The sequence below is a fragment of the Hypanus sabinus genome, chromosome 13 (genome assembly GCF_030144855.1).
Source record: "Hypanus sabinus isolate sHypSab1 chromosome 13, sHypSab1.hap1, whole genome shotgun sequence".
In the NCBI taxonomy this organism is placed as follows: Eukaryota; Metazoa; Chordata; class Chondrichthyes; order Myliobatiformes; family Dasyatidae; genus Hypanus; species Hypanus sabinus.
This window is the reverse complement of record NC_082718.1, coordinates 45,041,986-45,068,304: the sequence shown is the minus strand read 5'-3', so window position 1 is coordinate 45,068,304 and position 26,319 is coordinate 45,041,986. Positions and strand designations below refer to the sequence as shown.

At 40.7% G+C, this 26,319-nt stretch overlaps 1 long non-coding RNA gene across 9 annotated transcripts in view; it reads right to left on the bottom strand.

Annotated features, from left to right (window-relative positions):
* Nucleotides 1-2,030: 2,030 nt before the first annotated feature.
* LOC132403819 (uncharacterized) overlaps nt 2,031-26,319 on the bottom strand; it is a 118,153-nt gene continuing 93,864 nt past the window's right edge. For 8 of the 9 annotated variants that reach the window (XR_009515353.1, XR_009515357.1, XR_009515350.1 and 5 more), the window contains 3 exons: nt 19,715-19,913; nt 6,589-6,729; nt 2,031-4,986 (listed from right to left, as the gene is read on the bottom strand). This is a non-coding gene — a long non-coding RNA (uncharacterized LOC132403819). The remainder of the gene's footprint in view (nt 4,987-6,588; nt 6,730-19,714; nt 19,914-26,319) is intronic. The other variant, XR_009515355.1, reaches the window with a different exon arrangement.

Sequence of the window (26,319 nt, the reverse complement as noted above, 5' to 3'; positions counted from 1 at the left end):
ATATCATGGAGCTGCTGCTTTATATCTTTCTGGACCACCATTATTTCTCTCAGGATTTCGAGGATATTCGCTGCTTCGTCCGAACGAGGCCCGGCGGCCGCCTCGCTCACATGTGGTGGGGTCGGAGAGCCGCTCGCTGCACTCCTCTCGGATGCAGGCTCCGCAGTGTCACTTCTTTATTTCCATTCCTTCTCCCCATTCTGCCCCTCTTTTCAGTTCAATATTTTTCGAGAAATACTATATTTGATGGATTAACAGGGCTTAATATGCGTTTTTCCGGAGAAGCTAGTGACTTAAGTTGCCATTCTCGGCGATGATGTCACCGGAACCACTTGAGGATCTGTTCTAATGTCAAGTTTATTAGCAAAGACAATTGCTGTTACAACCACAGCAAGGCACATCTCCTTGCCACCATTTCAGGTTTCCATGGTTACACCTATAGGCATTACAGTACCACAAATTGTAGCCACTTCATTCCTGCTGGTCTCAGAAAAATCTTTCCAGAGATATATCCTGTGTCCAAAATAACATAATCTTTCTCCTAAACCCTGGAAAAGGCCGACTAAGGGTCAATCTGTTGTGGCAATGCAGGTGTCTGGAGCCAACAGTAAAATGAAGTTTAAGGCCATGTTTTTGCCTGTGCTTGAGCAACTCAACTTTCCATCAAAATTATGTCAGTTCTTGCTATTCTGTTGATCAGTTCCAAATTATTGAAATAATTATATGATATTTATATTAACCTTGTGTAAAATCTATCTACATTCTGTATATCGTGTTGGAATTTGTGGATTATGCTATTTACTTCCTTCTTTGGTCTCACTGAGAAATCTTAAACACTTGTCTGCTGAGAACATTTCAAGCATTTTGAGAATGGATAAAGGGAAAATCTACACCACATAGATTGCCAGATACTTCTGAGTGACTTCCTTAAAGGTCAGAAGTAACACCAGTTGACTCACTGTTAACTTTATAATTCAAATTGATTGTTTGCCAAAATGTCTATCATAGTCTGTATCTACAGAATTGTAATTCCTTGTATCTTACAGGTTTCGTGACTTTAACAATTTTGAATGATCTCTAATACGTAACGTACAAGGAAACAACTAATCTACATAATCTGAGGAAAGGCATCAGAAGAAAAATGCGGATGGTAGGTTTAGATATTGGATTAGTAATTAATCATTGTTCTTACTATATGAAAATAGATTTACTAGAAATCTACAGTATGGAATAAGAAATGTTGGAATTCTTTGAGGAAATAACAAGTAGGATAGACAAAGGAGCATCAGTGGATGTTGTTTCCTTGAATTTTCAGAAGGCCTTTGACAAGGTGCCACACACGAGATTTGCTGAAGAAAATTACAGGAAAGATACATGGATAGAAGATTGGCTGACTTGCAAAAGGCAAAGAATAGGAATAAATGGGTCCTTTTCTGGTTAGTTGCTGGTGGCCAGTGGTGTTCCACAGGGGTTGATGCCATAACCATATTTTTTCCCATTATCTGTCAGTGATCTGGATGATGGAAATTGATTGTTTTTGGCCAAGTTGGTGGATGATAGGTGGTTAGCTGGAAGGGCAGGTCATGTTGAGGAAGCAAAGTGCCTGAAGATGGAGAAAGATAGATTAAGAGAATGGGCAAAGAAGTAGCAGATGGAATATAGTGTGGGGAAGTGTATGGTCATGCACTTTGGAAGAAGAAATAAAGGTGTTGAGTATTTTCTAAACAGTGAGAAAGTTCAGAAATCAGAGGTGCAAAGGGACTTGGAAATATTTGTGCAGGATTCCCTAAAGCGACAGTTCCCAATTTTTTTGTGCCATGGACCACTACTGTGAACCAAGGGGTCTGTGGACCCCAGATCGTGAACCCCTGCCCTAAAGGTTTAATATCACAATCAGACTTAATATCCCCAGCATATGCCATGAAATTTCTTATTTTTGTGGCAGCAGTACATCGAATTACAGTAAGTATATATATAAAATAAATAGTTACAGTAAATAAGTAGTGCAAAAAATTAGAAATAAAAGGAAGTGAGGTAGTGTTCCTGGGTTTAATGTCCATTCAGAAATCATATAGTAGAGGGGAAGAAGGTGTTTATGAATCATAGGGTGTGTGTCTTCAGTCTTCTGTACCTCCTTCCTGAGAAGAGAGCATGTCCTGAGTGATGGGGGTCCTTAATGATGGATGCCACCTTTTTGAGGCACTGCTTCTTGTACTTGCAGGTTGAGCCAATGGTAAGGAAGACAAATGCAATGTTTGCATTCATTTCAAGAGAAGTACATCATAAATGCAAGGATGTAATGCTGAGGCTATATAAGACATTTGACAGTCAAGACATTCAAGTCAGACAGCACTTGAAGTATTGTGAGAAGTTTTGGCATGCAAATCCAAGAAAGGATGTGGTGGCATTGGAGAAGGTCCAAAGGATGTTCATGAGAATAATCTTGGGAATGAAAGGGCTAATGTATGAGGACCGTTTGATGGCTTGTGCTCAAACTTGCTGGAGTTTACCTCTAGGGGCCAACTATAATTAAACGCTTAAGGTACTTTATGATGCCATCACTAAATAAGAAACATTTTGCCCTGATAACATTTTATATCATAGTTGTGGATTTCAATCACATTTGTAGCACCAGAATTTCAACACACTAGCCACTGCTATAATACGTATAGTTCTATACCCAGACTGCATTTTGGAAAGAAACATCCATCATCTGGGACCTCAATCACCCAGGTAATGCTTTCTTCTCATTGTTGACATTGGGAAGAAAGTGTGGGAGCCTCAGGACTCACCACCACATAGTTAATAACCCTCAACCATCGGGTTCTTGAACCAGTGGGATTAACTTCACTCAACTTCACTTGCTCCACCACTGAAATGTTTCCACTACCTATTGACTTGTTTTCAAGGACTCATCTCATGTTCTCAACATTTATTGTTTACTGATTTATTATCCTTTCTCTTTCTTTTTGTATTTGCAGAGTTTGATGCCTTTTGCACATTGATTTTCCACCTTGTTGATGCAGTTGATTCTGTTATGGTTATTTGATGTATTGAGTATGCCTGCAAGAAAATGAATCTCAGAGTTTTATATGGTGACATATAATGGATGGACTTTGATAATAAATTTACTTTGAACTTTGAGTTTAGTAGAATGAGGGAGGATCATGTTGTATCGTATTGAATATTGAAAGGCCTATATGGAGAGAATGTTAACCCTTCCAGTTAAGATGGCACTACTGAACGTGTGCGACAACTTCCTGGTAGTCAAATAGTTAAGACATCTGAGTAAAAACATCACTAAAAATACCTTTTTCCCAGGAAAATTGTGTTAAATTATATTTGCAAACAGTGAAAGAGCGAATGATGACAAAGTGAGTTCAGGGGATGACAGACATCCCACCTCTCCCAGAAGTTCCAGGAGTCTCCCACATAATGATAGCGGCTTCCTGATGCCCGCAAATTATATACAATATTCCGGAAATTGATTTTTTTGAGAGCGAGTGAGTGAGAGGAAGAGGGAGATGGTGGGGGGGGGGGGGGAGAGAGAGAGTTAGAGAGACAGAGAGTGCAAGTGACAGACATAGCAAGAGAGTGATTGCTCCCTCTTTGTGCTAAGTAGACCTATCAGTTTTCTCTGTGGGCGGGCATTACAATCAACCTCTATCTCTCTTTCATTGTCCATCAGTCTGCATTAGCATTTAGTTATTAGCATTGAGACTGCCAACAAAATACTCAACAAGGAGTATATATATAGTGTGTGTGTGTGTGTGTGTGTGTGTGTGTGTGTGTGTGTGTGGGGGGGGGGGGTGGGGGGGGGCTGCAGGGTGCCAGCCATTTTTGGGATGGCAAAGACACTGGGCAAGCTGCATTAACACTTCTGCTGGCCTGGGTACAGGCAGCACGTGGTGCTGTTTGTGCATTGCTGCGTCCCAGTCTCGAGAGCCAATGCAGCTGTACCTGGCTGGGGCCCCAGGAGTGAACATCCTGAGCCCCTTCCCCTGCACTGGCGCTGGGCACCGCTCCAGGCAGCGGCAACGACCACCACCAGGACTTTTAGACCTTGTTACTGACTCTGGGGTTGTCAAGGATGGCTGACCCCTTAGGTAGGTGCAGTGTGAGATTCTGGGAGGTTGGGGTCGTGGTCAACAGCCCAGCCCTACATTTCTAATAACCAGCACTGTTTATGGTTCTACCAAGCAAGCCACATCACAGTACAAGGAAAGTTTGAAAAAGAAATAGAAAAGCTATTTGCATTAGCATTTAGCTATTAGCATTGAGACTGCCAACAAAATACTCAACAAGGAATATTTTTGTGTAAATAGTTTCAATATGTGATCAAATATATTGTGTGTTCTTTCATAATCAAATTTCCTGTATACATACAACCTTGGAGGTCAACCGGGAGAGGGGGTTGGTATGGCTATTGGGTTGGGGGGGTGCGGGGGTGGTGGTGCTACCTCCCTGAAATGAGTATTTGCAGAGTGGAATGTCTGGGATGAATCAATGCAGATGGGGTTCCAATGTCTGTACAACTGTCTCATGTGTGAAATTGGATCATATTGGGCTCTGAGCTGATCTGTAGAGCTTGAGAGTGGCTTCGGGCTGGGCGTCGAAATCTGGGCTTGAAGCGAGTCACTGGAAAGCATCGGGTGTTGCTTGGGATGAGAGCTGATTTCACTCATTCTCCGCAATGGCCTCTCCTTTCTCCATGGCGCTGAGGCAATGAAGACTGCTGTGGCTGCGGTGCTGTATGCCCGCTAGTGTGATGAACTGAAAGCGAGGCTTTGGGCCTACTCCAGGCTGCTTTGTGGTTCAGATCTATAGACTCGCTTTTTGTTCAGAATGCTGTTGTTCACTTCAATTTCTTGCATGACTTGTAATTTTTTACTTTCTTTTGCGCATTGAGTGTTTGTCTTCTATTTTTATTTTTATTCTTTTTTTTCTTGAAATTGGGTTCTTTTGCGTTTCTTGCTTTGTGGCTACCTGTAACCAAGCAAATATCAAGGTGACATAGTTTATACATTTTTTGATAATAAATGTTCTTGAATGAATGAATGTTCCCTATAGTGGGGGTGTCTAGGACTAGAAGCCCCAGCCTCACAATAGAACATCTATTCAGAACAGAAATGAGGATGAATTTCTATGGCCATAGGGTAGTGAATCTGTGGATAGGCATCGAGGTCAAGTAAATTGGGTATACTTAAAGTAGAAGTTGATAGGTTTTTAATTGTTAGTGTATCAAAGGTTATGGGAAAAGAGCAGGAAATAGGGTTGAGGGAGATAATAAATCAGCCATGATGAAATAGCATGATGATGAGCAAAATGGTCTTTGTGCAGTTTATTTGAAATATTTTGAAAACATATACAACCCTTTGCAATTCCCTACAATAGTAAAGGACTTGGTTTACAAAACAAAAACAAATATAAGTTGAATACCCATTATCCAAAATGCTTAGGGTCAGAAGTGTTTCGTATTTAGGATTTGTTCATCACCATCACTTCTGACCTGGAGTTTATGTGCAACTGGTAAGCAGTCTTTGTCTTACACTTGTTCATAACACATGTGTACTTAACAGTAAAATTTATTACATGCCATTAATATAATGAAAGTATAATGTGTGCAGTATAGCAAGAGGCAGTACAGCAGTATCAGGCAAACACCTGAAGTAGGTGTTGAACGTCAAACAACGGAAAAGGTCTCCACCTGCAATGTTGTGTTTAGACTAAAAGATTACAATATACTGTATTTGCATTTTATTTTTTTTTAAAGGCTTTATGTAAGGAATAAAAACAGTCAAGATTGCAGAATTGTTCTGAGGTTAGATTTTTATCAGCAAAAATCTTTGCATACTCAGTGAGCTTTTTGCCTCTTTGTGATCGAGAGATACTTTATCTGCAAAATATTTAAAACCCTTAAAATTTTATGCTGGCTTTTCTAAAATGTCTGCAATTAGCCTGTCGAATATTCACAATTGCCTTCAATTTTCAGTTCGTCCTGATAGATAAACTGCTCATTGCTCACACCGATGCTGATGAATCCATTCCTTCAACAAATGATAAAACTCTTGATTTTTCATTTTATGCAGTTTTTCTATTTTTTCATTATTAACTTTTGTTCATTGCATATGTGAGGTCAATTCTCAGAACTGTCTGTGATGCACAGAGACCTGCACATTGCCTGGGGACCTTCCCAAAGTCTTGAGGACTTTTCCATTTGTGGCATCATGTCAGTAATCAAAAAATAAATTGGATTTCGAAGGCTTTCAGTATTTGGAATTTCGGAGAAGGAGTACTCAACATTTCTCTGTTTGTGAAGCCAAGACTGCTTGCTGACACCACACCTGGAGTATTAAGGACAGGTTTGATCTCTCTAATGGAAAAAAAAATCCAAATATATTCCATGGAGAGGATGCATAGAAGATTCACTAGGTTGGTTGCAGGATTTGCCATATGAGTAGTGATGAAAATACTTAATGAATGAGTGGAAATTTTTACAGGGCTCAACGGCTTGCATGCAGGCATGCAGTTTCTCCAAGCTGAAAACATGGGTCACAGTTTCAAAATAATGAATAGACCATAGATCACCTGGGATTTAGGCAAGATAATGTTCTTTGTTTGAAACATGCTGAAGCTTTGAAAATTCCATCTTGGAGGGCTGTAGATATTTGATTATTGTTTTCAAGGAAATGTGTGGCATTTGTATCGCATTGAATGGAATTTCTGTATCTGTCATTAAAACACAAACACATTGAAAAGTTTCAAAAATGTCCAACTTTTTATAAGAACAACAGTATTTATATTATGAAGTATTTAATATATAATAAGATGAAAGAAGCTAGGTAGATGGAGGCTATTTTCATAGGTGTGTAGGCAAAATTAAGGATTCACAAAAAATAATTTATGCTAATATATTTGAATACAGGGAAGGTAAATTCTGTGAGTGTGTGGATTTCACTTGAAAGATTAGTAACTGAGAGAAAATGTGGTAACATTTATAGTCCGTTATACTGACGGAATAGGGATTGCACGCATATAAAACTAGATTTACTTAAAGTCTTTAGAACTGTTTACTGACTTAGAGTGTAAATGCCAGTATGAATAGGTTGAACCCTTAATAGCCCTTTTTTGTATTGGCTACAGTATGTTCAATTCAATTTTAACTGGAAAATCAATGCCAAGGTACAGATTAGAAACATAGAAAACCTACAGCACAATACAGACCCTTCGGCCCACAAAGCTGGGCTGAACATGTCCTTACCTGAGAAATTACCTAGGGTTACCCATAGCCCTCTATTTTTCTAAGCTCCATGTTTCTATCCAGGAGTCTCTTAAAAGACCCTATTGTATCCGCCTCCACCACCATCGCCGGCAACCCATTTCACGCACTCATCACTCTATGAGTAAAAAACTTAACCTTGACATCTCCTCTGTACCTACTTCCAAGCACCTTAAAACTGTTCCCTCTCATGCTAACCATTTCAGCCCTGGGAAAAAGCCTCTGACTATCCACACAATCAATGCCTCTCATCATATACCTTTATCAGCTCACCTCACATCCTCCGTCACTCCAAGGAAAAAAGGCTGAGTTCACTCAACCTATTCTCATAAGGCATGCTCCCCAGTCCAGGCAACATCCTCATAAATCTCTTCTGCCCCTTTCCTATGGCTTCCACATCCTTCCTATAGTGAGGCGATCAGAACTGAGCACAATTCTCCAAGTGGGGTCTGACCAGGGTCCTATATAGCTGCAACATTACCTCTCGGCTCTTAAGCTCAATCCCACGACTGATGAAGGACTATGCACCGTATACTTTCTTAACCACAGAATCAACCTGTGCAGCAGCTTTGAGTGTCCTCAGACCCCAAGATCCCTCTGATCCTCCACATTGCCAAGAGTCTTACCATTAAATACTTAATTCTGCCATCATATTTGACCTACCAAAATGAACCACCTCACTCTTATCTGGGTTGAACTCCATCTGCTACTTCTCAGTCCAGTTTTACATCCTAGATTGAAGATAAAATGTATGATTCCTCACAATCTAAGTAGTTAAATGTCCATTGATAGAAATGGAGTTAGCAAATCTGACAGTCTAACTTTTAGAAGAAAGTCCTGTGACTTTAATAAGAAAGAGCTTCTTTAAAGCCACACTTCCACATTTTTATCTTCTTGCCATAGGTACTCTATATAAGAATGTGATACAGTTAGGAATTTAGGCTTTCTAAGTTACTAACATTATAAGTACAATTTTTGTCTAGGACTTTTTAATCAAGAAATAGTCCTAGTTCTGAGAAAGAAATATTTAAGTAAATTACATTAATTTTTGCAAAAGAAATTTTAAAATGCATAACCATAATTTTAAATCATCTTATTAACACGATTTCTTGCTTTTCAATATGCTTAGTTCCTTACGGCACTTCTCGGGAGTTCCATCTTTAACCTGGTGGTCTTGAAGTTGCCTGTCCTAAGCCTGACGTGGTATTTTTCACTTTTATCAGCATTTACAATAGATGTTAAATTTGAGCATGTATTCTAAACTTTGTTTATTCAGCACTGTCTCTGATCTGATCTCAAATCAGAGACAGTGATTTCCATAGAGAGTTGGAAATCATCTAAGGCTGATTTATACTTGTGCATATGGGCTATGCCACAGCCTATGTCGTAACCCTGATTTTCACTTCCGCACCGCGCTAAGCCATAGCGAGCATGCGTTGGTGTGCGCCAAAACACTAGATGGCGGTGGGGTTTCTATGCCACTGTGTTGAGTTTCTTTGTGAGAGACATGGACGAGGAAATGCATTTCAAAGAGTTCCGCATGTTGGCAGGTAGATTTGACGATTTGGTTCATCTATTTCGTATCGGTGTGCACCCAGCCTACAAATATGACAGAGAAGAAGCAACTGGAAATGCGTAGGAGGAAATGCAATGCTACCAAGCGAACCAATCACAGATGTTGCTGTCTGCGTCACCATGACGTGTGAGTAACTATTCTGGAGAGGTGCATGTCACCCTACTGCGTAGGGTATAGCATAGGTATGGCGTCGGGTACGCAATACCTATGGCGTAGATGTGACGCACAAGTACAAATCAGAATTAAGAGGTTTCCGTAGTGTAGTTCAAGAGTCACAGTTTTGTTCACTTATTATGTGCTCTTAATTCACACAATTGACTGTAGCTCCTGAATTCTGTCACCTGTAAATAAGTTACTATCTCTATTACATTATAAGGTTGAGGCACAGGTACATATTCCTAGGAAGTATAAAATTCTACCAATCTGAAAACAAACCTTTTACCTCTAACATTTTTTCTTCTGCCACTCAATATGATTCCTTTACTTTGAGCTTTAATTATTTACATCTATAAATATGTGAATGGAGAATATCCAAGAATACCCTGTTCAATATATTAATAAACTTGAAAAATGGAAGAGTGGAAAACAGTAGTTTGCTTTCAATCTTGCCCATACTAACGATGCCTATATTAAGATTAGATGTAGGTCATTATCAGACTGTGAAATGTTCTGCTCAGACTGGCTGTCATGTTTACTTCACTTCAATAGTGACTACAATAGGTATTTTATTGTCAGCACGACCCTCTGGCCTATCCTAAGGACAAGTATGTTTCCTAAAAGTGGAAGGATCTCTCTTTTTGTTTATCCTCTTCCTCTAAATCTCAAGATGCCCAGAAAAGCAACCAAAAATGGAAAACTTCAGAAAAGTCCTCTTTAAAACTCAGTTTTTGAATGTATTCCTCAAGCTCTTAACCGTCAACCATATGTTCATTTTTGCAATCTCCACCTGGCCAAGATTCAGTTAAGCTCGCTTTTGAAATTATTTCCTCAAACAATTCAACTAGATTAGTCAAACAAGTCCGGCCTTTCACATTGTTTCTGGCAACTCTCCAGTATCAGTAGGTAACAAACCAGGTCAGGTCACAGATCTCTCAGTGGGTGAGCATCTAGGGGACAGTGACCACCGCTCCCTGGCCTTTAACATTATCATGGAAAAGGATAGAATCAGAGAGGACAGGAAATGTTTTAATTGGGGAAGTGCAAATTATGAGGCTATAAGGTTAGAACTTGCAGGTGTGAATTGGGATGATGCTTTTGCAGGGAAATGTACTATGAACATGTGGCGATGTTTAGCGATCTCTTGCAGGATGTTAGGGATTAATTTGACCCGGTGAGGAAGATAAAGAATGGTGGGGTGAAGGAACCATGGGTGACGTGAGGTGGAGAATCTAGTCAGATGGAAGAAGGCAGCATACGTGAAGGTTAGAAAGCAAGGATCAGATGAGTCTATTGAGGAATATAGGGTACAAAGAAAGGAGCTTAAGAAGGGGCTGAGAAGAGCAAGAAGGGGGCATGAGAAGGCCATGGTGAGTAGGGTAAAGGAAAACCCCAAGGCATTCTTCAATTATGTGAAGAACAAAAGGTTGACAGGAGTGAAGATAGGACCGATGAGAGATAAAGGTTGGAGATGTGCCTGGAGGCTGTGGAAGTGAGTGAGGTCCTCACTGAAAACTTCTCTTCAGTATTCACCAGTGAGAGGGAACTTGATGATGGTGAGGACAATATGAGTGAGTTTGATGTTCTGGAGCATGTTGATATTAAGGGAGAAGAGGTGTTGGAGTTCTTAAAATACATTAGGATGGATAAGTCCCCGGGGCCTGATGGAATATTCCCCAGGCTGCTCCATGAGGCGAGGGAAGAGAATGCTGAGTCTCTGGCTAGGATCTTTATGTCCTCGTTGTCCATGGGAATGGTACTGGAGGATTGGAGGGAGGCAAATGTTGTCCCCTTGTTCAAAAACAGTAGTAGGGTTAGTCTGGATAATTATAGACCAGTGAGCATTACGTCTGTGGTGGGAAAGCTGTTGGAAAAGATTCTTAGAGATGGAGTCTATGGGTTTTTAGAGAATCATGGTCTGATCAGGGACAGTCAGCATTGTTTTGTGAAGAGCAGATTGTGTCTAACAAGCCTGATAGAGTTCTTCGAGGAGGTGATCAGGCATTTAGATGAGGGTAGTGCAGTGGATGTGATCTACATGGACTTTAGTAGGGCATTTGACAAGGTACCACACAATAGGCTTATTCAGAAAGTCAGAAGGCATGGGATCCAGAGTTGGCTTGCCTGCAGAAAGCAGAGGGTCATGGTGGAGGGAGTACATTCGGATTGGAGGATTGTGACTAGTGGTGTCCCACAAGGATCAGTTCTGGGACCTCTACTTTTTGTGATTTTTATTAATGACCTGGATGTGGGGGTAGGCAAGTTTGGCAGACAACACAAAGGATGGTGGTGTTGTGGATAGTGTTGAGGATTGCAAAGAGATGTTAATAGGATGCAGAAGTGGGCTGAGAAGTGGAAGATGGAGTTCAACCCAGAGAAGTGTGAGGTGGTACACTTTGGAAAGACAAACTCCAAGGCAGAGTACAAAGTAAATGGCAAGATACTTGGGAGTGTGGAGGAACAGAGGGATCTAGGGGTACATTTCCACAGATCCATAAAAGTTTTCTCACAGGTAGATAGGGTAGTTAAGAAAGTGTATGGAGTGTTAGCTTTCTTAAGTCAAGGGATAGAGTTTAAGAGTCGCAGGGTAATGATGCAGCTCTATGTACAATGTCCTGTGTATGTTACTCAAAATGGCTTCTTTGGTTTGTTAAGAGTAGGAATGCTTCTTTGTCTGATAAGTGTTTCTCTCGTAGTTGTTTAGCTTTAGACTTGCTGATATGGGGATTGTATTCATTTGTTAACCAATGGGGAAGGTTATTTTGTCTGGTGAGGCTGGGAGCTTGGGGTTTTTTGTGGTTTTTTTCAAGGGAGTCGGGAAGAAGACACTGAGGAAGGTGGATGTGCGCTGCACTGCTTGGTTGACCACCGGGGTGGTCCCAGGTGCAAGGACGTGCAGGTCGGAGGAAAGTGACGAGGGGTTGAATGGTTCGATGGCTGAGCTCCGATGATGTGCACTAAACTGACTGAACTTTGATAAGTTGGCGCCTTTTACTTTTTCTTTTCTTTCATATATATTGTATTACATAGTACTCTTTTAGTTTTAGTAAAATCTTTAAAGTGTATTTCATAACTGGTGTGTGTTTGATACTGTGTGTGTGCGTGCGGCATAAACTTGATTCCCACAGCACCTGCATGTACGGGAGGTGGGGTTGGTGTGGGGTTGGTGTGTGGCTGGATCTCCTTTCCCCCTAGACATATACCAGCCTGTTGGGTGAGTGCTACATCTATAAAACTCTGGTTAGGCCACACTTGGAGTTCTGGTTGCCTCACTAAAGGAAGGATGTGGAAGCATTGGAAAGGGTACAGAGGAGATTTACCAGGATGCTCCCTGGTTTACAGAGTATGAATTATGATCAGAGATTAAGGGAGCTAGGTTCTTTACTGTCTGGAGAGAAGGAGGATGAGAGGAGACATGATAGAGGTATACAAGATATTAAGAGGAATAGATAGAGTGGACAGCCAGCACCTCTTCCCCAGGGCACCACTGCTCAATACAAGAGGACATGGCTTTAAGGTAAAGGGGGGGGGGGGGAGTTCAAGGGGGATATTAGAGGAAGATTTTTTACTTAGAGAGTGGTTGGTGTGTGGAATGCACTGCCTGAGTCAGTGGTGGAGGCAGATACACAAGTGAAACTTAAGAGACTACTAGACAGGTATATGGAGGAATTTAAGGTGGAGGGTTATATGGGAGGCAGGGTTTAAGGGTCAGCACAACATTGTGGGGTGAAGGGCCTGTACTGTACAGTATTGTTCCATATTCTAAAAAAAACATATTTTAATCACATCTTTCAATGTCTGATAATGGAGTCCAGTAAGTACCAGGATCTGAATATAATTAACTTGTTCAATAATTATCTGATCTCCGCCACTATTTTTTGTAAATGAATGCATGGTAGGTACACCTTAATGACCTAAAGCTTCTGTCCCTGAAAGTAGTGATTAAGGAAGAGTTATTTCTAAAGAAACAATCATTTTCTGTGTTTTAGCTATTTTAAACATTCTTTTTATCTGTTATATTTTTACTACCATTTTTCTAAATCCAACATGTTTTTTGCTCTTTTTATGGTTCTTACGTACTGTTGTTTCAGCCATTTTTGTTCATAATCTACAACAAAGCATTCCTCGTACTTTCTCCTTCAATTTACTTGATTGGTTTGAATCATAGATGAGGACAAATGAAGAAAGCCCCAGCGAATAATGTGACCAAAGGCAATGTCCTTCAGACAGTTCATTATATATCATTCTGCTACTACTGGAACCTGTGCTTAGTTTTATGATGATGTACTTTCAGGCCGATTAAGTGATCTAGCGCATTACTGTCTCCAAGGGAGTTTGGTAAGGTTTCAAGCAGAGTGTGCCAAGAAACTTGAAAACCCATAATGGACTCCATTTCTTGCCAATATCGCCAATGACAATGCCAAGCATGAGTGAAATCAAAGAGGACGAGAGCGAAAGGCAACCGGTTTTTCAGTGCCGTCTGACTGGTCTCTCTCTCCCTCTCTCTCTCCCCCTTTCACTTGATGACGCTGGAAGATGGTGCCGCTGCTTTGCGTCTTGGGCAAAATTTACTCAACATGGTTTGTGGATTGGACTCTAGTTCATGTTATATTTGTTTCTGATGTTTGAGTACTCCTATTTTTATTGCTATTTTGATCATTTTAGACTGACTGTGTGGCCTAGATTGTTAGAGGTTTAATGTTCTATATTCTGTGTTTTCACTCCGTTTTTGCCATTTGCACTATTTGTTCTTTCTTTTTGTGCCTTGGATGTTTGATGTTTTCTTTGAACAGTTTCTGTGGTGTTTCTTAGTTTCATGGCTATCTGTGGGAAGATGAATCTGGCAGTTGTGTACTGCACACATACTTTGATAATAAATGTACTTTGAACTTTGTGTACCAGCTTTTTGTGTTGCACTAGCCTAAGCACCCTAAAAGACTGCTGCAAATATTGATTATTGAAGTAGACACCCAGATAGGTGTCTTCACTCCCAGGTGAGCTCAATGCCGTCTTTGTTTGATTGGACTTTCAAAAACATGGAGGAACCTTCATGGACTCCCAAAGCCCCGAATAATCTTGTGATTTCAATCACTGGTGTCAATGTGAGCATTCTTCAGGAGAGTCAACCATGGAAAATATCTGGCCAAGTACTAAAGACCTGTGCTGATCAACTGGCTGGAGTGTTCAGCAACAACACTACAGATGGTCCACCACAGGTGCCATTTTATTGGCTCTTCACTCAACCCTGGAGCATCTAGTTAGCAATGATGCATACATCAGGATGCTTTTTATCAGCTTCAGCTTGGCATTCAATACTATTACACTTTCAAAACTAATCAATTGACTTTAAAACATTTGCCTAAATCCCCCCTGTGCAATTGGACCCTTGATTTCCTCACTTGCAGACCCCAGTCAGTTAAGATTGGCAACACCTCCACAATTTCCATCAGCACAGGTGCACCGCAAGGCTGTGTGCTTAACCTCTTTCTCTACTTGCCTTGTACTTATAACCATATAACCATATAACAATTACAGCACGGAAACAGGCCATCTCGGCCCTCCTAGTCCGTGCCGAACTCTTAATCTCACTTAGTCCCACCTACCCACACTCAGCCCATAACCCTCCACTCCTTTCCTGTCCATATATCTATCCAATTTTACCTTAAATGACACAACTGAACTGGCCTCTACTACTTCTCTACTACTACTCTACTATGACGAGATGAAAAGTACAGTTCCAATGACATATTTAAGTTTGCTAACAATATCACTGTCGTTGGCTGTATCAAAGGTGGAGACAAATCAGCATATAGGAAGGAGATGGAAAATCTGTCTCAATGGTGCCACAACAACAACTTCTCACTCAATATCAGCAAGACCAGGAGCTGATTATTGACTTCAGTTGGAGGTCTATGAGTCAGTCCTCATCAGGGGATCAGAGATGGGGGTGGTCAACATATTTAAATTCCTCAGTGTTATTGTTTCAGAGGATCTGCCCTGGCCCAGCATATAAGTGCAATTATGAAGAAAGCATTGCAGCACCTCTGCGCCCTTGAAAGTTCTCAAAGATTTGGCATGACGTCTAAAATTTTGACAAACTTCTATAGATGTGTGGTGAAGAGTATATTAACTGGTTGCATCATGGCCTGGTATAAAAATGCCAATACCCTTGAATAGAGTGTTCTACAAAAAGTTGTGGGTATGGTCCAGTCCATCATGGGCAATGCCCTTCCCACCATTGGGAACATCTACACAGAACTTGGTAGAAGGAAAGAAGCATCCATCCTCAAGTAACTCCATCACCCAGGTCATGCTTTCTTCTCATTGCTGTCATCAGGAAGAAGGTTCAGGAACCTCAGGACCTGCAACACCAGGTTCAGGAACCCCTCAGCCATCAGGCTCTCAAACCAGAGGAGACAACTTCACTTGCCCCACTACTGAACTGTTCTCACAACCTATGAATTCACTTTTGAGGATTCTATATCTCATGTCCTTGATATTTATTGCTTATTTATTTATTACTATTTTTCCCTCTTTTGTATTTCCAGTTTGTTGTCTTTCGCACATTCCTTGTTTGTCCATCCAGTTAGGTGCAGTCTTTCATTGATTCTATTGTGTTTCTTAAACTTACTGTGTATGCCCATTAGATCTAGTGTTCCATATGGTGACATATATGTACTTTTTAATAAATTTACTTTGAACTTTGAAAGTTACTGGCTGCATGGGGGAAAAGTAATGACTAGGCAGGGCAATAGGCACAGACAGGTAGTACATGATTCTGCTTTTGCAGTTCCACTCTCAAACAAATAAATTATGTTGGATACTAATTGGGGTGGGAGTAAGTGTTGCTTCCCAGAAAAAAGGACCAGCAACCCAGTTTGTGACACGTTGGCAGGTAATTAGAGTCATAACATCCCAATTCTTATATTTAGTATCCTGACTGATGAAGATTAGCATGCTGAACACCTTCTTCACAACCCTGTCTACCAGGACACTACCTTCAGGGGATTACGTACTTGTACTCCTGTGTTCTTCTGGTCTACAATGCTCCCTAGAACTGCACTGTTCACTGTGGAAGTCCGATCCTCGTCTGACTTCCAAAGATTTAACACCTTTCACTTACTTTACTGGAAGCCATTCGCCATTCCTCTGCCCACTTACCTGGTGATCAAGATCCCCTTTTAATTTTTGATAACCTCCACTATCTACGATACTAGCAATTTTTGTGTCATACCAATATTCCTTGAACACTCTCACCCATCCAAGTTGTTTGTTTATTCATTCATTCATTCATTCATTTAAAGATACAGTGTGGAATACACCCTTCTGGCCCTTTGAACCACGCTGACCAGCAACCCCCAACAACCACTCAATTTAACCCTAACTTGATTGCAGGACAATTTACAATGACCAATTAGCCTACTAACTGGTACGTCTTTGGACTCTGAGAGGAAACCGGAGCACTCAGTGAAACCCTACACGTTCCACTCATTACAGTGGACACCGGGATTGAAATCTGAACTCTGACACCCTGAGCTGAAATAATGTTGTGCCAAAAGTTAATAAAGAACAGTGGTCCAGGGCCGATCTTTATGGCACACCACCAATTACCAGCCTCCGGTCTGAAAAAAAAGACCTTCCGCTATTACTCTCTGTTTCCTTCCATTAGCTGAATTATATGTCCACTAAGCTAGTTCAAGCTGGATCCCATTTAATCTAACCTTGTAGACAAGCTTTCCATATCTGACCTTGACAAAGGCTTTTCTAAGATCCCTATAGGTGAAGTTCACAACCCTGCCTTCAGTACTCCTCTTGGTTCTTCAAAAAACTCAAATGATTTGTCAGACAAAATTTCCCCCACACAAAACTGAGCTGACTATTCCTAAATAGTCCTTGTCAATCCAAATGTTGGTCAATTCTGTTCCTGAAAATCCCCTCCAAAAACTTACCACTGATATTAGGCTAACTGGCCTTTATAATACTGGTATCTTTTTGCTGTCCTAGATAATGGTATAACTTTAGTTATCTGCCTGTGGTTTGGAATTTGATCTGTGCCTAAAAATGGCATGAAGGCCTCTTCATTATCCCCGCAGTTTTCTGCAAAGGCTGAGGATGCAGTTGGTCAAACCCTGAGTACTTCTTCCATCTTCCCGAGCTTTATGGCTGCCAAAACTGATGACCTACAGCCAAATGCCCTCGATTAGTCACTTTGCTATACAACTCTTAATTAAGAGTCTTAAACTGCTACTAGCCAATTTATTTGGATTATGCTGGGCACAAATCAAACAACTTTAAAATAATATTTTACGTCTCCTTGCATTTCTGGCCACCAGCACACATTTTTTAATTGTTCTGCAGCTCTATCTGCTCTTTGATGCCCCAAAATATCATGATACCAATACATCTTCTGGTTTCTGTCACCTTCTGGCACCAGCAATCTAACATTGTTAAGTACAATTCCATTCCATATCTGAATTCCTGGATGCTTCCCAAATTTTTCAGAATTCTCTCCTTTCTGTGCCTTTGCTAACTTCTGATCATGTTGCTGTACCTTGACTAGGTCTGTAGGTATACTCTTCGCAGGTTCCTGTGTCATCACTCCCTTAGTATCCAGATTCCATTTCACCCCATATCTTCCTCTTAATCTTGCTAACTTTGTTCTGACTCCTGTTCCTTCTGGAGAAGTTTTCGAGTGAGCCTTCATTTTTTTTTACTCTATAAGTGTTTCCTGTCACTTTCTCAAATGTACTGTCTACTGTCTGCTGAAATGTAACCTCTGGCCCGCCAAATGGTAAATATTCAGTCAAACTATTACAAACATAGATACTGCTTGAGTGTTATATCACCCCTGAAGGACATCTACCAAAAGCAAAATCTAAGCAGTAAGCTCTGCCACTTGTGTACTCAATGCCTTAGGTAACTTAATCTTAGCAGTCACTTTTTCTACCCTGCATATATATCACATCCTGTAAGCCTTGCTCCATCCGGAACTGATGATGGTCCATCAACAAAGATCCTCAAACAGAAATTTTATGGTTGCATGACTCTATTTTCCTTTTCTGATTTTAAAATGGGAATGAATGGTCCTATCAATGTTTTTCTACTGTAACCTAACACTCGCGTCTTCTGGAGTAACAATGGATATCGTGTTACTAATGGCAGCAATTTCCAAAGAAAGTGGCTTAGAAGGCTTTGAGGACTTAAGAACAGATGCTTCTGCAAGGCTAGTTTTAAGATCTGATATTGTCTTAGTGTGATCTAATTTCCATTCCTTTAAGTAGGTAAGATTTGATGGCAAAACCAACAAAGTAGTGTCTCAAAAACCTCACCAAACCCAGAACCGATGTTGATCCCCTCGCCTCAGTGGGCGGGGGGTGGGCGGTCAGTTTTGCCAGCACATCCACATGCCGTTCATCAATCTCTCATCTCCTGGGAGTTATAGCCACTTCTAAGTAACTTAGCTGCTGCTTGACAATCAAACTCACCTCATCTAACATTTGCAGAAATTCTTTACTTATAGTCTCAAGACTCATGGCTACAGTGCAGGCAGTTAAAGAAGTAATTTTATTCAGTTTCCAATAATGTCTGGGAGTCTCCAACTTCCAAATAGTTAATTGTTTGTAGATACGATTTCTCATGAAATTCCCTGTGTTAACAAACTCTGAACAATTTTCTGTACTTATTTTGGGAGTTATGCATCACTGCCTTACATACATTCTTCTCTTTCCATCCATGTTATGTTTATAAAATACTGTCTAACAATTTAAAATAAATTGTCTGGCATACTGTTCATACCCTGCCCTCATATTGCCCTACTGGAATGTCCATAGGGATTTGCCCTCTATTAACATTAAACTGCCATATCATACAATTAATTGAACCAAAACTCAAATCTGTTTTTCTAATAAACTCACTTCACAGATTATATTTTGAGTGCTTGGCAACTTGATAAGCACAACCCAGTGATGTAGTCAGCTCCACTACTTGCGAATGTCCAGAAAATTCAATTAAAATATTATTATTACATAATTCTCAACTTTCAACTTGCATAATTCAAAGCAATTTTATGATCAAAGTACGTGTATGTCACAATATATGACCCTGTGATTCACTTTCTTGCAGACATTCTCAATAGAACAAAGAAATACAATAGAGTCAGTGAAAAACTACACACCAAGACTGACAAGCAATGTGTAAAAGATAAACTGCAAATTTAAATAAAAACAAGAAATAATAATAAGTAAGTAAATACTGAAAGCATGAATTGTAGAGTACTTGAAAGTGAGTCTATAAGTTGTGGAATCATTTCAGTACTGTGGTGAGTTATCCACACTGGTTCAGGAGCCTGATGGTTGAAGTATAATAACTGTTCTTGACTCTGGAACAATGGGAGTTAAGGTTCCTGTTGCTCCTTGCAGATGGCACCAATCAGAAGGGAGCATGGCCAGGGTGCTGGGTGTCTTTCATGATGGATGCTGCTTTCTTGTGACAGCACACCTTATAGAGGTGCACAATGGTGGGGAGAGCTTTGCCTCTGATGGGCTGAGCAGTATCCATGACTTTATGTAAATTTCTTCCATTTTTGGGCTTTGGTATTTCCATATCAGGTTGTGATGCAACCAATCAACTACTCTGCATTGTGCATCTATAGAAATTAGGCAAAGGGACATGCTGAATCTGCAGTAACTTCTAATGACACTTACATGCTGATTCCAGGCAGATCCTCTGAAATGATAACGCCAAGATCCTCTCCACTTCTGATCCTCTAATGAGGACTGACTTATGGTCCTCCAGTTTCCACTTCCTCCAGACAATAATCAGAATCACAATCAGGTATATTGTCACTGGCGTGTGATGTGAAATTTGTTAACTTAGCAGCAGCAGTTCAATGCAATGCATAATCTAGAAAAATAATAATAGTAATACTAATAATACATAAACAAATAGCTAATAGCTCTCTGGTTTTTCTAAACTTCAGTGAGAGGTTGTGGCATCATTCAACCAAATTTCAGTCTCCTTTCTATAAGTTGATTTGTCACAATCTTTAATTCTGCCATCGATAGCGGTATTGCCAACAAACGTAAACATGGCGTTGGAGCTGTACTTACCTTCACAGACATAAGTATAAAGTAAGTGGAGCAGGGGACTAAGCACACAGCCTGGTGTTGCACCGGTGGTGATGGTGATTGTGGAGATGTTTTTGCCAATCTGAACTGACCAGGGTCAGCAAAACAGGAAATCAAGGATCCAGTTGCACAAGGACATATTGAGGTCTAGGTCTTAGAGTTTATTGATTAATTTTGAGGGCATGATAGTACCGAATGCAATGAAGAGCATCCTGATGTATACATCTTCATTGTCCAGATGTTCCAGAGCTGAGTGAAGAGCTAATGAAATGGCATCTGCTATTGATCTGTTGTGATGGTAGGTAAACTGGAGCAGATCCAAGTAACTCCACAAGCAGGAGTTGATATATTTCATGGACAACTTCTCAAAGCACTTCATCACTGTGGATATAAGTGCTGCTGGATGATAGTCATTAAGACAAGTTAACAAGTTCTTCTTGGGCACTAGTATGATTAAAGCTTCCTTGAAGAAGACTGCCAAAGTGAGAGGTTAAAGGTATCATAAACACTTCTAGCCAGTTGATTAGAGCAGGCCTTTAGTACTTGGCTAGGTACACTGTCCAGGCCAGAAGCTTTCTGTGAAATCACTCTGTGGTGGTTGCACTCACAATGACCTCGGAGACTGAAATTAGAGAAGAATCAGAGTTCATGAAGATACCTCCATGTCCTGTCGGTCAGAATGAGTTTAAAAAGGCTCTGCACTCAGTTGGGAGTGAAACCTTGTTGTCAGAGAGTATGTAACTTGGTTTTGCTTCGTAGTGGGGATAACTTTTAAGCCCTCCAACATCTGTTGAGCATCCTTCCGTAATTCAAGTTTGGTCTGGGGTTGCAACTTTACATGTGAGATGGCTTTCTGGAGGTCATTACTCGACCTCTTTTATTCTCCTTTGTCACACCACTGATCTACCCCTTGGCAGAGCTTGTATCTCTTATTTCATCCAGGGCTTCTGGTTGGAGAAGGCTCTGAATGATTTTATGGTAATGCAATTGTCCATGTGTGTCAGTGACAACCACGGTGTATTCATTCAGGCACTTAAGGATCATTTTGCAGTCCATATTTAGGTATATTCACAGCTATATCACTCAGTTGGGCCCTGTCAAAAGAGGTAGAATACCATCTCATTTTTGGTACCCCTGGCTTGGTTGTCTCCTCTGTTACCACAAGTGCTACTGGGACAGCGATGCTGAAGGTTCTACCTTGTCTTGGAAAAATCCAGAGGGAGGTGGGCCCAATCATTTTCACTATTATACCATATTGCCTCATTCATCAAATCACCCCAATCTATATCCTCATCATTAAGTTCCCTTCCCAAATGCAGATATCACTCTTCTCTGAGCTGAGAGATGACTGCAGCTTATCTGCTTGTTTTAAGCACTTCGTTTGTTCAGTGTTGCTTCTCTTCTCAGCTGCTGAGTTCTGCATAACATTCATAACAGTCTGTAAATCTCAACACCGACTTTTCCATTTCTCTATTTTCTTATTTGCCTTTTCACTTTTCTTCACCTTTCTCCTTTTCCCTTGACACAAGTTCACACTGAGCCTGAAACTGACTCGTGTATCAAATTCACGTGAGCTGCTCCCTCAGCATTTCACTTTCTTTGCATTTCTCTGCACTTACACAATTCCTCTGCCTATTTCTGCTTTACACTCTTCACTTAAATTTTATATTTTTACATACATCCCATTCATATAGCTTTTTAATTGCTTTTTGAATCCCTTGTAATTTCTTTGATTTTGTTTTTACTAACATCTTTCCACAATGCATCCTCAAGGATCCCCACCTTCCACTTTCAATCTTTCCTGTCCACTCATTTTTGACAGGCCATTTTCTGTGTATACAACAATGAACATAATCGATCTAATCATCCAAACCCCGTGTTCTTTTTGTCTTCCTTTTCTTCTCTCATTTTAATATGCTGACCATGTTGGTGGTTCAACCTGAAATGAGGTCCCAGACCTCAAATTCTTTTTTCCTTTTTGAGCCAACCTAGAGATGCCAAATTTGTTGACCTATCACCAACTGTGTAGTTACAAAATTCAATACACAATTCTTAAATAATTCAAAGCTTGCACTTTACATTCTCTTACAAAAATATCACGTTCATGTTGACTCCAGGCCAATAACTTAAGTCATTAATTCTATTGTTCCCTTTCTACCAAAATTCACTTCGACCACCACTCCAACTTATGAAATTGATATAGGGCATTGCCAATTGACCAAATGATCAATCCTTCTCCCTACCCCAGGCATTGGATGTTCCTTGTGATAGTTAATTTCTAGAGTTCTTACTGCTTTGTTTTCAAACTCCTCTTTCTTATTTCCTTTTTATATCAGTACAAAATGTTTTTCAATCTCGTTGGCTCTGACCTATCTGGCTAATGTGTCTCAGCTTGTCATAAATTCTTGTCCAAGACAGCATTCTCTAATTGCTCTTCTTACAAGCAATAACATATAATTAATGCCTCTTTCCTTGTTCTTCCTGAATCAAGACAGTTAAGCAGGTCTGCCATTTGTTAGGCTGGAGTTACGCCGCACTGCTCAAGTGAATTTATTTTTTGTGTTCTATCGCTGAGCAGTAATGAATCATCTGATCAGATCTGATCAGAGTTCTCCTTGGGAACTAGTTGACTTGATCAGAATTTCTGAACTTGCTATATTTCACTATTGCACTTAATAAAAAAACAACAACTCAGGTCATGACAGACTGCCCTATTCATAAACCTGCATGTTCAATTTTACTAAAGATATCTCACAAACAACCTTGTATTTGGAAATGAACTCTAGTTCAGCACATTATTAGTAGGGGCATCAGTGTGTCCACTTTAAGTGATTTGATTCAGCTACTCCTAAGCAAAACCATAATGAAAATCACAAAATGGCAACATCCATTCTTTCCTCTACATGGGAAGAACAAAGGTATTTGGTTTGTTTGCTGCCATTGTTGTTGACTCAATTGAGTTAGATGTTTTCTTCCTTATCTTAAATCTTCATGCTCAACAATACCTCCTCTTTGGTAATGCATACATGGTTGGGTGTCACAACTCATTTGTGATGGGAAGGTGCCTGCAGAGGGGCTTGATGGGTGGAAAGGGATGAGCAGTCGAGGAAGTCACACAGAGAGTGATCCCTGTGGAAAGCAGAAAGAGGTGGGGAGGAGAAGATGTGGCTGATGTGGGATCATGTAGCTGATGGAAAAAACAAAGAATAACGTGCTGTATGTCTGAGTGATAGTTAAAGATCAGGAGAACTCTGTCCGTGTTCTGTCTGGGGGGGTCTGATGATAGAATGGGCAAGAAGATATGTACAGGAAGTAGAGGAGACGTGGCTGATGGGTCCATCAATAACTGAATGGGGTACCCTGATTTCAGAAAAAGGGGAACATCCTAGAGTGAAAGCCCTCTTCTCAGGAATCTCGACATCATGAACATTGAATATTATGCAAACTGTCCCGCTATCCATTTTCTCCCTTCTTCTCATCTATCGGTCATTTTCTCCCCTCCCCCATCCACTCCAATTGCCAATCATCTGCACACTGCTTCCAGTGAGCCTCCTCTCCCGACTGGTACCACCCGTCCACCCCATCTCCCTTATTCTGTTTCATGCTCCATCTTCCTTTTCTATCAGATTCAATCACAGCAGCAGCACTTTGTCTCCTCCAGCTATCACCTGTTTCCACACTCCCATCGTCACCTGCATTCACCTATCACTCGCTAGGTCTATTTCATCCCTACTCTTCAGATTTTTATGCCAGTTATTATGGCTATTCCAAGGGGGCATAATTTTAAGGAGATTGTATGAAAATATAGGTGGGATGTAAGAGGTAAGTTTTTTTTTACACAGGGAGTGGTGACTGCTCAGTGTTCAACATAATCATACCCTCAATTCTAATCAACAAGCTCACTACTCTGTTCTCCACACACCCACGACTGATGCTAGGCGCAGCTGAATCAGAATTATTGTTGGTAGACAAAATTACACAATTTCAGATGGTGATGAGGAGGCAATATAGTGAGATAAATCAGTTGGTTGAGTGGTGTCGCAATAATAACCTTGTACTTTGCATCATAAGACCAACAAATTACTTGTGGACTTCAGGAAAGAGAATTTGAGGGAGCACACACCTGACCTCATCGAGGGATCAGAAGTGGAAAGGGTGAACAATTTGGAGTTCTTGGGTGTCAACATCTCCAAGGACTATCCTGGACTCAACATATTGATACAATTACAAAGAAGGTAAGGCAGTGACTATATGTCTTTAGGAGCTTGAGGAGAATTGATATGTCACCAAAGACACTCACAGACTTTTACAAATGTACCACTGAGGGCATTCTAACTGGTTCAGGATCAGAAAAAGCTGCAGAAAATTGTCAACTCAGCCAGCTCCATCATGGGAACTAGCCTCCCAATCATGCAGGACACCTTCAAAAAGGAATGCCTCAAAAAGGCAGCATCCATCATTTAGGATCCCCATCCCCAGGACATGCCCGATGGACATGCCCTTTTCCCATTGCTACCACCAAGGAGGGGTACAAGAGCCTGAAACACACACTCAGTGATTCAGTAACAGCTTCTTCCCCTCCGCCATCAGATTTCTGAATGGACGATGAACCCATGAACTCTGCTTCAGTAATTTTCCCACACTTTTTGCACTACCTATTTTTATATATGCTTATTGTAATTTAAGTTTTTATTGTTATGCACTGCCTGCATTAAACAACAAATTTCATGACATATGCCAGCAATATTGAACCTGATTCTGAATGCCCTGCAAGGGGTAATGGTAGAGATATATACATTAGAGGCATTTAAGTATCTCTTATATAGGTATATGGTAGACAAATGCAAGGCTCTGCAGGAGGGAAACATTATATAATCTCAGAACAGGTTAAAGGGTCGCAACAACATTCTAACTTTATACGTCAGGGCCAACATTTTCCTGTGAAAGTGAAAGGTGAAAATTTCAAGGGTTTAGTAAAGAACTAGAAGGGAGGTATAAACTACTAGAAGATGTACACACAAAATGCTGGAGGAACTCAGCAGGCCAGGCAGCACCTATAGAAAAAAGTACAGTTGAAAAAGAAGAGGGAAGAGCACCAGAAGGAGGCGACAGGCAGTCAAGGAGATAAGCTGAGAGAATGAAAGGTGGATGGGGAACGGTGAAGGAGGGTGCAGGTGTCATTACAGGAAGTTGGAGAAATTGATGTTCATACTATCAAGTTAGAGGCTAGCCAGACAGAACATAAGCTGTTGTTCCTCCATCCTGAGTGTGACCTCATTGGAACATTAGAGGAGGCCATGGATTGATGGCCAGCCTGTGGAAACCAGTTCCACAGAATTCACCACTCTCTGGCGAAAAAAATTCCTCCTTATCTCTGTTCTTAAAGGACACTCCTCTGTTCTGAGGCTGTGTCCTCTGATCCTAGACTTTCCTGCCATAGGAAACATCCTCTCCACATCCACTATCTGGAGGTCTTTCAACATCGGACAGGATTCAAAGAACTCATCTTTCATTCTTCTGAACTCCAATGAATACAGGCCCATTAAACGCTCTTCATATGACAAGCTGTGCAATCCTGGAATAATTTTTTGTGAACTTCCTTTGAACCCTCTCGAGTGTCAGCACACCCTTTCTAGTATAAGGGCTCAAAACTGTACGCAGTACTTCAAGAGAGGCTTCCCCAGTGCTTTATAAAGCCTCAAAATTACATCCTTGCTTTTATATTCAAGTCGTCTTGAAATGAAAGGTAATATCGCTTTTTGCCTTCCTTGCCACGGACTCAACTTGCAAATTAACCTTTAAGGAATTCTGCACAAGGACTCCCAAGTCTATTTGTGCTTCAGATTTTTGAATTTTCTCTCCATTTAGAGAATAGTATACACTTTTATTTCTTTTACCAAAGTGTATAAACATATACTTCCTGATTCTGTATTCTGCCGGCCACTTCCTTGCCCATTCTCCTAAACTGTTTAAGTCCTTCTGTAGCCACTCTACTTCCTCAAAGCTACCTGTCCCTCCACCTATCTTCATAGTGTCTGCAAACTGTTCAACAAATCCATTAATTCTGTCATCCAAGTCATTGACATATAGTGTACAAAGAAGTGGTCCCAACATGCACTCCTGTGGAACGCTACTAGTCACTGGCAGCCAACCTGGAAAGGCTCCTTTTATTCCCACTTTTT